Source organism: Bos indicus x Bos taurus, chromosome 1 (assembly GCF_003369695.1).
Source record: "Bos indicus x Bos taurus breed Angus x Brahman F1 hybrid chromosome 1, Bos_hybrid_MaternalHap_v2.0, whole genome shotgun sequence".
NCBI classification, from domain to species: domain Eukaryota; kingdom Metazoa; phylum Chordata; class Mammalia; order Artiodactyla; family Bovidae; genus Bos; species Bos indicus x Bos taurus.
This window is the reverse complement of record NC_040076.1, coordinates 44,716,945-44,729,943: the sequence shown is the minus strand read 5'-3', so window position 1 is coordinate 44,729,943 and position 12,999 is coordinate 44,716,945. Positions and strand designations below refer to the sequence as shown.

The window sequence follows — 12,999 nt, the reverse complement described above, 5'->3', positions numbered from 1 at the left end:
GAATACACAGAAGAATTGTACAAAAAAATGTCTTTATGACCTGGATAACCATGATGGTGTAGTCACTCACCTAGGGCCGGATATCCTGGACTGTGAAGTCAAGAGGGCCTTAGGAAGAACTGTTACTAAGAAAGCTAGTAGAGGTGACTGAATTCCAGCTGAGTTATTTCAAATCCTAAAAGGATGCTGTTAAAGTGCTGCACTCAATATGTCAACAAATTTGGAAAACTCAGAAATGGCCACAGGACTGTAAAATGTCAGTTTTATTCCAACCCCAAAGAAGGGCAATGCCAAAGAAAGCTCAAATACCATACAATTGTGCTCATTTCACATGCTATCAAGGTTATGCTCAAAATCCTTCAAGCCAAGCTTCAGCAGTATCTGAACTGAGAGCTTCCAGATATACAAGCAGGGTTTCAAAGAGGCAGAGGAATTAGATATCAAACTGCCAACATTCACTGGATCATGCAAAAAGCAAGGGAATTCCAGAAAAACATCTACTTCTGCTTCACTGACTACACCAAAGCCTTTGACTGTGTGGACAACAACAAACTGAAGAAAATTCTTCAAGAGATAGGAGTAAAAGACCTCCTTTCCTGTCTCCTGGAGAATACTATATGCAGGTCAAGAAGCAACAGTTGGATCTAGACATGGAACAACAGACAGGTTCAAAACTGGGAAAGGAGTATGTTGAGGCTGTATATTGTCACCCTGCATGTTTAACTTAAACCCAGAGTACATCATGTGAAATGCTGAGCTGGATAAATCACAAGCTGGAATCAGGATTGCTGGGAGAAATATCAACAATCTCAAAGATGCAGATGATATCAGCCTAATGGCAGAAAGTGAAGAGGAATTAAAGAGCCCCTTGATGAGAGTGAAAGAGGACAGTGAAAAAGCTGGCTTCAAACTCAACATTAGAAAAACTAAGTAGCTTCTAATGTGAAAGGTTACATATTATGCAAATTAAGAACAACAGAGCACTCCCATTTGTGTGGCTTTCCTGGGCATCTTTCCTTCAAGCAAGGCTTTAGAAATTCAGATCACATTCCTGTTGGAGGCCATCTTCAACGCATGGACTCTATGTTCACCATAGAGGCAAAAGAGAGGTGGTAGAGAAGGCTTAACTGGTTTAAACCAATCAGATGGCCCTATCTATACACAAGACAAATAGAAAATACAGTTGTGTGATCTGAAAGAAAAAAACTAAGATCATGGCATCTGGTCCCATCACTTCATGGCAAATAGAAGGGGGGAAAGTGAAAGCACTGGCAGATTTTCTTTTCTTGGTTTCCAAAATCATCACTGATGGTGACTGCAGCCATGCAATTAAAAGGCACTTGCTCCTTGGAAGGAAAGTTATAACAAAACTAGACATCATATTAAAAAGCAGAGACATCACTTTGCTGACAAAGGTCCTTACAGTCAAATTAATGATTTTTCTTTAGTCATGAATGGATGTTGGTCCATAAAGAAGGCTGAGCACCGAAGAATTGATGCTTTCAAATTGCAGTGCTGGAGAAGACTCTTGGGAGTCCCATTGACTGCAAGGAGATCAAACCAGTAAAATCTAAAGAAAATCAACCCTGAATATTCATTGGAAGGTCTGATGCTGAAGCTGAAGCTCCAATATGTCACCCACCTGATGTGAAGAGTTGACTCGTTGGAAAAGACTGTGATGCTGGGAAAGACTTAAGGCAGGAGAAGGGGGACCACAGAGGATGAGATGGTAAGATAGCATCACCAACTCAATGGACATGAACCAAACTCAGTGGACAGCAAACTCCAGGACATAGTGGAGGACAGAGGAGCCTGGTGTGTTGCAGTCGGTGGAGTCACAAAGAGTCTGAACAACAACAATAACAATATGCCAAAAAACAAAACCAGTTACACCTACCACAATTAACAACTGTGAGACTGTATCAAGTTCTTCTGTGCATTTCTCTCCAGAAACCACAATCTTTGTCCTTGAGTACATCTTGCAAACAGGCTGAAGGTCCCAGACATGTGCAGGAAGACAGGAAATGGTCCTAAGCTCATCAAGTGAAGACAGAAAGCCTCACCCACGCTCTCCTCGTCTCTCTCACTGGAAAACACCAGAGAGAAACGGATCCTCCTCCGATCAATGCTGATTGAAAGGAAATGAAAGTGATAGACTTTTTCCATCCGCCATCTAACGCTGCAGCTGCTGTTATTATTATCATTAAATACTGCAAGTAAACTGTTTCTGCCACAAGAACCATCATAGAGATCATGAGAATACTGACTAGTATGCATCCCTGTATTCCTGCTGTAGTAACCCAACCCAGAGTCCAGCCAACACTGGGAATAAAAGTAAGGTTTTAGAAGACTTCTGATCGGCCTCCTTTTCAGGTGAAAACGTGATCTTAAGACCTCTGTTTTAAAAGACAAACTGACTTCCAATTTTTTCTAAGACTGACCCTTTAGCCCCAATCCTTCAAAGAAAGGAACATTTTCATCAGATGATAGTAGTAATGTCTTGTCATTATCTTCAAGTAAGAGCTTTCTTACTTTTTTACAAATTGATCTGGGACACAACGTTTTAAGAAACATACACTTTTCCACCATCCAAGAGACTTATAAGTAGAAAAGTCACCTATCTGCTCAGGCAGAATGGGAAAGGATGGCAAGGTGCTTGGCACCAGCCAAACTAAAGAACACTTGTTTCTTCAAGTAGCAAAGCATTAAAGAAGAGATACCCAGAAGACAGGGTGTCAGACCGAACTTCTAGGCAGCAATGAATCAGCAAAACACACTTGGTGCTTGGTGACCAAATTAAAAATTACCTAATCTCAGAGGAGAAGAGACAGCCCAGGCTCAAAGTCTGGAGGTCCGTTATGGACCCGTAGAGCATTAAGCTCATGCATGACCCCAGAGTAATCTCACTAACCCAACCTCAAACTGCAAGTAGCAAAGTCAAGGTCTGACTCTTCAGCTTCAGTTCTAACACAACACTGGTACACTGCTGTTGAATTTCAGAGGCTGAAATTCACCCTGGCTGAACTCACCCCTTATACCTGTCAGCAGATCTTGGACTCCCTGGTTTGGCCCTTACTGCTCTCTATGGCATTTGATTCCAAGTCACCCATCAGCCTTAGAGAATTAGCCCCATTTCACCATCCATTGCTCCCAGCTCCAATGCTTGGGGCAGATACATGATGTACTGACTGAGCTTACCTTCCCATAAGCCAGGAGTTGGAGTTACCAAACACAGGAAACATATTTAAAAAACAATAATGGACATGAAAGAGGAACTGTTATCTCAGAAGCCAAGATAAATATTAACGCAGACCATGGTTTAGCAGAGTAGGGCATGTTATGTACAAAATGTTACACTGATGGACTTAACTGTTTGACTGCATAATGGTACAAAAATGTGTGTGGAAATACACTTCTAGGTCAGTCAAGGACAGTGTGTTTCATTTTAAACACAATTGCTTTACTATTTTGGGGTGCCAGACATTGTGAATTTTGTCTTTTGGGGCACTGGATATTTTTTCATATTTCTAAATATTCTTGAGGTCTGTTCTGGGATGAGTAGGTGACCTGGGAGCAGTCTGATCCTCTCAGGTATCACTTTTTGATGATCTGTTAGGCATGTCGGGAGCAGTGATCAGTTTAAGGCTAAGTATTCCCCGTTACTGAGGCCAGACCTTCCTGACTGTTCTGTCCAATACTCGTGAATTATAAGTCTTCTAATCTGGTTGGAGGGAACAAGCAATATTCCCAGACTTCTGTGACTGCAGGGAACTGCTCTCCACCCTCTCCCTCATCTTTGCACCCCTCCCGCCACCCTCCAGACTCCTGTAGTTGACTCACTTACTCTTATGAACACGTGAGGGGCCTTCCCGCATGTTTCCAGTGACCCCTCTCTGTGCAGGTCTCTTGGTTCTGGAACTCAGTCCTGTGAACTCTGGACACCTTGGTTTCCTGGGCTCTCAGCACCACCTCCTCAACTCAAGGAGTATGAGTTCCACCTGGGGCTCAGCCTGGACTGTCTCCCAGGGATCAGCTGGAGCAGTTGGAGTGTTCACGTCTTTGTAATTTCCTGGATATCACTGCCCTCCCATTGCCTGATGACCAGTGTTTCAAAACCCATATATTACTTCATATATTTTATCTGATATTTTTTATTATTTCAGGATAAGAATAAATCTGGCCCTGTTACTCTATCTTGGGCAAAACCAGAAATTCTTTCAAATTCAGTCAACTTAGCACTCAACACCAATATTATTACACAGAAAAGATACCACTTTAACCTGAGTTTTTCAAAATGAGGATCTTGAGCCACTGACCCAAGAATCTCCTAGAAAGATTGATAAAAGACACATTCCTACTTCACATCCTCAGACTACTGAATATATATATATATATATATATTTTTTTTTTGGCCACTAAAGGGATTCCCAAGCAGCTCAGTGATAAAGAATCTGCCTGCAAATGCAGAAGATGCAATGCAAGAGACATAGGTTCGATCCTTGGGTTGGGGAGATCCCCTGGAGTAGGAAATGGCAACCCATTCCAACATCCTTGCCTGGAAAATTCCATAGACAGAGGAGCCTGGTGGGCTATAGTCCATGGGGTCACAAAGAGTTGGACATGACTGAGCATCAGCAGGCACACACACACCAAAAAAATTGAGAATTGTTTTCATTACCATGCCAGTTCATTAACAAAAGACAATAAAATCCTCTTCTAAAAGTTGGAAATCATTAAAATAGGTAATGGGTTTAAAAGGCAAGGAGAATACTGGAAGTCCAGTCTGAAATGATGTTGACCCTCCAATACCTCTTCCAGCTATATAAGCATACTTTGTATAACCCATGTCTCTCCATGGCCACATGAGAAATTTTGGAGCCGCTGCTTTCTCATTCACTGCAACAGTAGTGCTCCATTTGGAAATTGGAAAACAACAGTGATATGGGGAAAGACTCATGACTCTCTCCACACAGACAGCCTCTGGATGGTAAGCACCCAGGCCAAAGCCAAAGCTTTTTCCCAGAAGATGTGTTTCTTCTCAACTCACTGAGTAACTGTCATGCTCTCCACCAATGAATTCTCATCAAAAATATCAACAATCACACTATCAATCTTTTATTTTCTAATCTCAAGAGCAATTGGAATATCCCCTGTACCATCCTGACTCACACCAGCCCCATTTCCAGGGAAGGAAACAAACAGCCTAAAAGGCTTGTATAAGGTGTAAATACAATCTGGACATCATGAGGCCAAGTTTATCAGAGGAGAAGTAGGTTGCATTATTCGAGCAGTGTGTGTGTTAGTCACTCAGTCATGTCCAACTCTTTGAGACCCCACAGACTGTAGCCTGCCAGACTCCTCTGTCCATGGAATTCTCCAGGCAAAAATACTAGAGTGGGTTGCCATTCCCTTCTCCAAGGGATCTTCCCAATTCAAGGATCGAACCTTCGTCTCCTAAATTGCAGGCAGATTCTTTACCATCTGAGCTACCAGGGAAGCCCTATTTGAGCAGAGTTGCTCACAGATCTTCTCTGGGACTTGGTATTGGCCATCTCACTCATTTCAAAACTAATGGCAAAGTTATTGCTACTGGAGAACATGAGAGAAGCACCAGTCCAAGCCTGAGCTTGTAGATGAAAGAACAAAACAAGTATCTCACACCTCAAATCATCACGTGGCCTCTACCTGAACCTACTTTTTTATCCCAAGTCTGACTACATTTCATTAGCATTGGGAAAGGAGGGGACAAGGTGGAGATGGGTGGATAAAGGCAGAGACAGATTACCTTTCAGGCCATGGTGAATATCAAAAAGTGGCAACCACAACAGGTGCTTCACTCCTGAGGATAATATTACACATGGCATAAAGCATTCAGACACTGCAAGGAGGTTATCCTGTGCTTAAATCCTGATTTCATCACTGTGTGACCTTGGAAGAGTTACTTAACCTCTCTGGGCCTCAGTTATCTCATCTCTAAAATAATAATAGCCTCTACACCATAAGGCATCCATGACGGTACAACGAGAAGAACCCTGAGAAGAGCTGACACCTAATAAACTGTCACTCACTTAGCCATTAGTTGTTTGTGCATCTTTCTGTGAAGAAAGAGCTTTAAAGTATGATCACGGTCACATAACCTCTCTCCTCCATAAAACACAATACAGTTCACGAAGCCCCATTACATACAGGACTTCATGAATCCTCTCTTAGAAGTAGAGGGAGAAAGGCCTGCTTTTCTGATGAGGAAAAGGAGGCTTAGTGTCTGTATGGGGTTTTCCCACTTGCCCCAGGAGGATGATCTCATTCATCCTCATTGATTCATTCTTCTGCTCCCCGCAGTGGAAACAACAGAGGAAAAGTCACACAAGCAACAAGGAAAAAACCAGATTACCCTGCTCTCCCACAGTCTGTCTTCATGCCCTCGGTGTACACAAACTGAGGGCAGAGCAAGAGGAGGAGAAGCGACACCAGAGATGGAGACGCTGGGCTGTCAGTTCTCCTTGCTGCTGGCTTAAAGGTAAGAGCTTCTAGGTCCCTGACCCCAGTACCCCCCATTCTTTCTCAACAAAACCTTCTCTCTCCTCCTTATTACTCCCTCTTCCTCAGGCCTTTGTCCTCAAGGTTCAGCTACCACATGATTTTGGTGCGAGCATTTTTCACGATTTTTCCTTCTGCATTATTTTTTAATGTTATTAAATTTTCATTATTTATTTAATACACAGTGTCCCTAAATCTGTCCTAAATGTGCTTCTTACTACATGCCTCTCTCTATGCTGGTTTTTCCCCTCTTCCTGTAACAGCTGTTGACAATCATTAGTCTGAATTATTTCTGGCTTATAGAGAGAGGAAGCGAGATTCAAATAACTGGAGAACAACTCTCTGATCTAAAGGAAGACTTTATATTTGAGTCTTCAAATATAAAGGACACATCAAAAGAAAACAAGCTGTTAATTTTTTTTAAGTCTATACCTAGACATATCAAAGTGAAATTCAGAACTTTATACTTTGTTCATTTAAAGTGTGAGGATAGTAATTTAATACAGGGCTACCTGGAAATGAGGGATGTCATTTGAATTTTATGTAAGTAGTTGCTATTTAGTTGCTATGTCATGTCCTACTCTTTTGGGACCCCATGAATTATAGCCCATCAGGCTTCTCTGTCCATGAGATTTTGAAGCAATACTGGAATGGGTTGCCATTTCCTTCTCTGGGGGATCTTCCCCACTCAGGGATTGAACCCACATCTCCTGTGGCTTCTGCATTGGCAGGCGGATTCTTTACCACTGAGCCACAAGGGAAGCCCTCATGGGGTTAAAGCCTCAAACCTAAAAATACCTTCACTAAATATCTAGAATAATGTTTGACTAAGTGTCTGGATACTGTAGCCTGGACAAATTGACACAAAAAATTAACTTTGCAGATGGAAATAACCCAAATGTCCATCAACATTTGTTTTGGATAAACAAAATGTGATATATATGTACAAAGAAAAATTATTAAGCTTTAAAAAGAAATCAAATTATGACACTATGATCTGGGTGAACTTTGAAGACATATGCTAAGTGAAATAATCCAGTCATAAAAAGACAAATATTCTATAGTTTCACTTATATGAGATACCTAGAGTAGTCAGATGCATTAGAAAGAATGTAGAATGGTTGCTGCCAGAGGCTGAGAGGACAGGGGAAGGTAATAGAGAGTTAAGGTTTAATGAGGACAGAGTTTCATTTTGATGAAAAAGTTCTGGAGATGCACAGTGGTGATGATTGCACAAAAATGTGAATGTACTTGACGTCACTGAACTATACACTTAGAAATGGTTACAAAGCCAAATTTTATGTTATGCTTTTTACCACAGTAAAAAATGAACTGCTTACATGTATAGGCTTTAGTATGACGCAGACATCATGCTAAATGTTTTCTACTGATTTTCTCATTTAGTGGCTTTGATATCCCCACTTTATAGGTAATAAAACCTCCATGACAAAGTGACTTACACTAGTAAGAAGTAGGTATCAAGTTGAAACCTTCAGTCTGACTCCAAAGTCTCACTGACTGAGCACAGTGTGCTAGACTGAAAAGAGTGACTACATTAAGTTAATAAGATAAAAAGAAAACTAAACTGTTTTTCAAGAAATATTTTAAAGTTGATTCACTATATTAAAAAATTTAAGATTGAATTCCCAAAATTCAAATCCAGACTGGGTATGACTAATAACAGGACCCCTCAAATAGTCCTACGTTGACCTTCACCACGTGAAGTTCTTATCCCAAAACCACAGTGTCTCTAGAAATAAGAAAAACAAACAAACAAACAAACAAGGATTCACAAGTAACAGGAATAGAAAGTGTACCTGGCATCTGCCCCATTCTTCCACAAGCCTTCAGACATTTCATTGTTTCTCTGTATTTTCAAATAAAACTACTGTGGTTCTATTTATATTTTTAAATTATATTCATGTTTAGATCTACACCCATGAGTAGACTCTTGGAGAAGGACTGGAAGGATACAGACCAAACTACTAACAAAATTACATCTGGAAAAACTAGTAGAAAGGGAAGAAGGCAGTAAATAAAGGGGAAATCATTACTTTTGATGCTTGTATACTCTGTTTCAGCTTTTTAAAGGCAACAATGAGTCACCTGGTATTACTGAAAGTCTACGGTAAGCCCAAGGTCTATAGTAGTTCTGTTCAATCAAGATGAAAAGACATATATGATATTATACATGTTTCAACTGAGTCGCCAGTCCAGGTTTGATGCATGATACTGGATGCTTGGGGCTGGTGCACTGGGACGACCCAGAGGGATGGTACGGGGAGGGAGGAGGGAGGAGGGTTCAGGATGGGGAACATGTGTATACCTGTGGCGGATTCATATTGATATATGGCAAAACCAATACAATACTGTAAAGTTAAAAATAAAATAAAATAAATTTTTAAATAAAAAAAAAAGAAAATACAGATGATTATTTGTAATGAGCTCCATCTAAAAAACAAGTAAAACATCTCCAGATGAGATGGCTGAATGGCATCTGCTGTAGTTCATGGGGTAGCAGAGTTGGACACAACTTAGCAACTGAACAACAACAAAACATGACCGGTCTGCACATGCAACACATCCGTATACAAGACTCATGTTGATATTCTGGCCACTCCTGGGAAACTGTACCAACTCCACTCCTCCAAATGGTCCCCCCACCTCCAGTGATCCTCCTTCCATGGACTTCCTGACTACTGTTGTTATAAACAAAAAAAGCTGCTTTGATGTATTATATCCAAGGCAGCACAGACTAGTGGTTAAGGCTTGGGCTCTAGGGGGTGCAAGAAGAATAAAAGAATCATCCAAGGGAAGAGGGGCCTTAGAGATCTTTTAACAGTTGATGGCACAGAGACGGCCATAATGGCTCAGTCTTGCCCAAGGTCACACAGGCGGTCCACAGCAGCATCAGGACCAGACCTGGGTTTCCTCTGACACAGCTCAGTACTTCTCAAGGAAGAGACAGCAGAGATCTCCAAACTGACTCTCCACTGAGGTGAATACTACAGGTCTTATCTTCTTCAACAATTGTACATCATAAGGTTATAAATATTAAGGTTATAAATATTACCATGTGAATGTTCGACTCTCTTAGCAACATGAAAAAGGGCTTTCCAGCACACACTGTGTGTGTAGGGAGTTGGGGACGAGTGCAACAATCACAACCATGTCAAAGACTTTAGAGTGTAGCCTGCATCTGAAATGCAGCCTAATAGTCCAGGATGCCAAACCACTTCAGCAGAGCTCCAAGACAGCCACCACAAGAGTGATTCCAAGAGTGGGACCCAGACTCACTGGGCAGTCCTTCAAGGCCCTGAAGGGGGTGGGTTGGAGGTCACTGAAGCAGTGGAACAGATGGGGAGGGTATGCTGGGCAAGGGGTAGAAACTGGACTCCAGAGATGGATCATTCCAGAGACACCTCCAACTATGCAACTGCTGCCAGTTCAGCTTGCCACTTCCTACCAATCTTACCTCCCAAGCCTCTCCTTCCCCACAGGCTCTCCCCACCACTCTCTCCTACCTCCCCCTTCCCCCACTTTTCATCTTTCCATCTACTGACTTCTCATGAATTATCCCTATCACAACCCAGGGTCCTGATGATACAGTCACACTTTCTAGCCTCAATGCTTTTGTCCATGCTTTCCCTTCCTCCTAGAATGCCTGCCACCTTCTGTTTTAGGATCCCTTTCCCCTCAACCAAAGCTGTTTGTCAAAATCTTTCCCAGAAATGCCAACCCTTCTATAAAACCATCCTATAAGTTCTCTTTCCCAGAACTTTCTAGATCTTTCTAAGGTGCTTGATAAATTCTACCTCACTTTCCTCTCCAGACTCTCTCTCCCTTACAGCTATACACAAGGCCCCATTAACAACTGGTCTGCACTCAGTAAACCCTAGGTGGTAGTGTAGAGGTCAGAATGGTGGCTGGGAAAACAAGTGCAGCAGGGGAAGCTGAGAAGGGAGCCGGTGATAGGTAGTATTATCTCCATATACAGAGGATGGAACTGAGGTAAGATGGGCTGAGTAACTTGCTCAAGATTAAACAGGAGGGTTTTGAATTGAACCAGACCAGCTGGCTCTTTATACTGATCCCTGCAACACTGTTTCTTCTAAACCTCCAGCCCTGAAAACCACTTCAACTCTTCCACTCACAGTGTGCAATGCTTTTCTGAATCAAAAACACACTTTCAATTAAGGCACCTACTGCTTTCTAAGTCAGAAATTAAAGATCAATTCTGGCCACAATAGTAAATAATATCTGATAAAGCCTCAAATCTAAAACATTGCTTAAACAGAGACAATTATAGATGTCTAAGATGGAATGAGCCTCAGGCCATTCACCTAGCTCAATATTTGCCAACATTTCCATTTCTAAATCCTGAAATAAATATCAGAATTATGTGGAAGCACAACGATCTAACAACCACTGTGAATATTATTTTGATGTAATTATGGGATTAATACAGAACAGTGATGTTATTTACTGATGTACATAGGGATGTACATAGTGGTCTGTACATAGTGGTCATAATATAACATTATTGATGTACATAGTGGATATACATTATTGATGTACATAGTGGTACATAGTGTGATTAATATATAACATTATTGGTGTACATAGTGGATGTACAGCATTTCTAAACAAACATGTTTAATGTGTTTTTTAATGATCAAGGAAGAATTTGTGCCTACCACTATGAGCAGGAGAATACAGAAAAGACATTGAGCTTCATTCACATGTAACTGAAACAGTAACTACCTATAACAATTCAGGATTTAAATAATTTAATATTAAACATCTTATTATAGAAAGTAAAAGTTTCGTTAGTTGTGAATAACCCAGATAACTTTTCAATCCTCTACCAAAATAGAGTGTTGGGGATGGATAAAAATACCGGTTCTACAAATGTATACACTGTTCTCACTGAAAGAAAACAGAAAAATAAAGTTATCCATAGTTCAACTTTGAAGTTAGAAGAGGCTTTTAATAGGAAAGCAGTTAAATTTCGGTTCCCAGGAAATTTTTAAAAATAGCATACAGATGACCCCAAAACTAAAGTGTTACCAAAGAAGTAAAGGAAACGAAGTCTGTTCAGTTTGTGGCAGCAAGCGGTATTCTCTCCCTGATAAAGAGAGGGCTAGTGAGAATAGGAAAAAGAGGCAAGATAGAGATCATAGAGCGATAAACAGGATATCCAATACGTATCCAAAACTTACCCAAATCGGTCTTACTCAATACTACTTTTCCACTTTGCCAGTTTTAAATGAGACAGCGGCTGGGCTTTCGTTGTTGCTGTTTCTGTCCTTTGGATCCCAGAGCCCCAAGAACGTTTAACAAGTAGGATGGGATCTGGCCCCCTCTCGCATTAGAGGAGAAAAGTTTAAACTTGGATTCTAGGTTGCTTCATTGGGAAAATGAATAATAATAAGTGCCTGCAAGGAGAGAACGTGGGAGACGTGCTCAGCTGACGTCGGCCCGAGAAGGGGCAGCACAGTTCCCCAGCGCAGCTGTCCAGATGTGTCTCATCTGATTCCCCCGCGGGGCATGAGTCTAGGCGGCCGCCGCTAGCAGAAGCTCCAGCTGATTGGTCTCCGGGGCTCCTCGCTTGCCGCCTATTGGCGGGTCAGCCCGCCACTCCCGCGGGCCTCAAGCCCCGCCCCCCGCCCCCCGGGCTCGCTCGCTGCATCCTTGGGAAGAACCTGGAAGTGGAGCGCGGGTGCTGATGTGGCACTCGGCGGCCACTGCGGGCCCGGGAGGGGCCGGGGCCGAGAGGGGTCTTCCGCACCAGGGCTAGTCCCGGCCCTGCTTCCTTTTACTTCCACCCTTTCAGGTGGTTAGGCTGGTTTCTTTAAACAGTGTGATTTCAACCCGTTCTTGGGATGAAATTTATAGGCACGCCCCGCTCTGACTTAAATCCCCAACATTTCCGAGTGGAAGGGACTGGGGCTCCGAAATGCCCACGCCCCCAAAGGGCCTCAAACCACGTCTCAGAACTTCACTCTCCCCTCTTGATCCAGGGAGCAAAAAATGAAATTCAAGAGCCTTTTTCATGGGGACAGTATTCTTTTGTTGGAGGAAAAAAACTTAATGAACCCTTCACTGAAGTCCTCATTAACTAGAGAAGTTGTTCTTTCTGCAGAAAAGCCCAGGGTTGATTATGGGAGAGATTTGGAAGACTTGGTTAGTTTCAGCTGGGTGATGGTAGTTGTAGGAAAATGAAAAACGTTGTTTTGTGAGAATGTAAACAGGACAGCAAAACGATGCTTTGATCCTGGGGAAACTGTTGAAAGATTGATTAGTTGGGGGGAGTGTCTGCAAACCAGTCACCTTTACAATTTGAGGATGTTGACAGCAATGTGACCTCATTGAAACATTAAGATGGCAAAAGCTACATTCATTGGGCCACACGCCATGAACTGTGCCAGGTCTTCACTAAATTGCTTTACCTGCATTATC

The 12,999-nt window shown here is 42.1% G+C and overlaps 1 protein-coding gene across 1 annotated transcript in view; it reads right to left on the bottom strand.

Moving 5' to 3' along the window:
• The window catches only part of TMEM45A (transmembrane protein 45A), a 115,404-nt gene extending 103,324 nt beyond the window's left edge, over window positions 1-12,080 (bottom strand). The window contains exon 1 of the mRNA XM_027559258.1: window positions 11,760-12,080. The gene's annotated coding sequence lies outside the window, so the exon portion shown is untranslated. The remainder of the gene's footprint in view (window positions 1-11,759) is intronic.
• Between the last annotated feature and the right edge of the window lie 919 nt (window positions 12,081-12,999).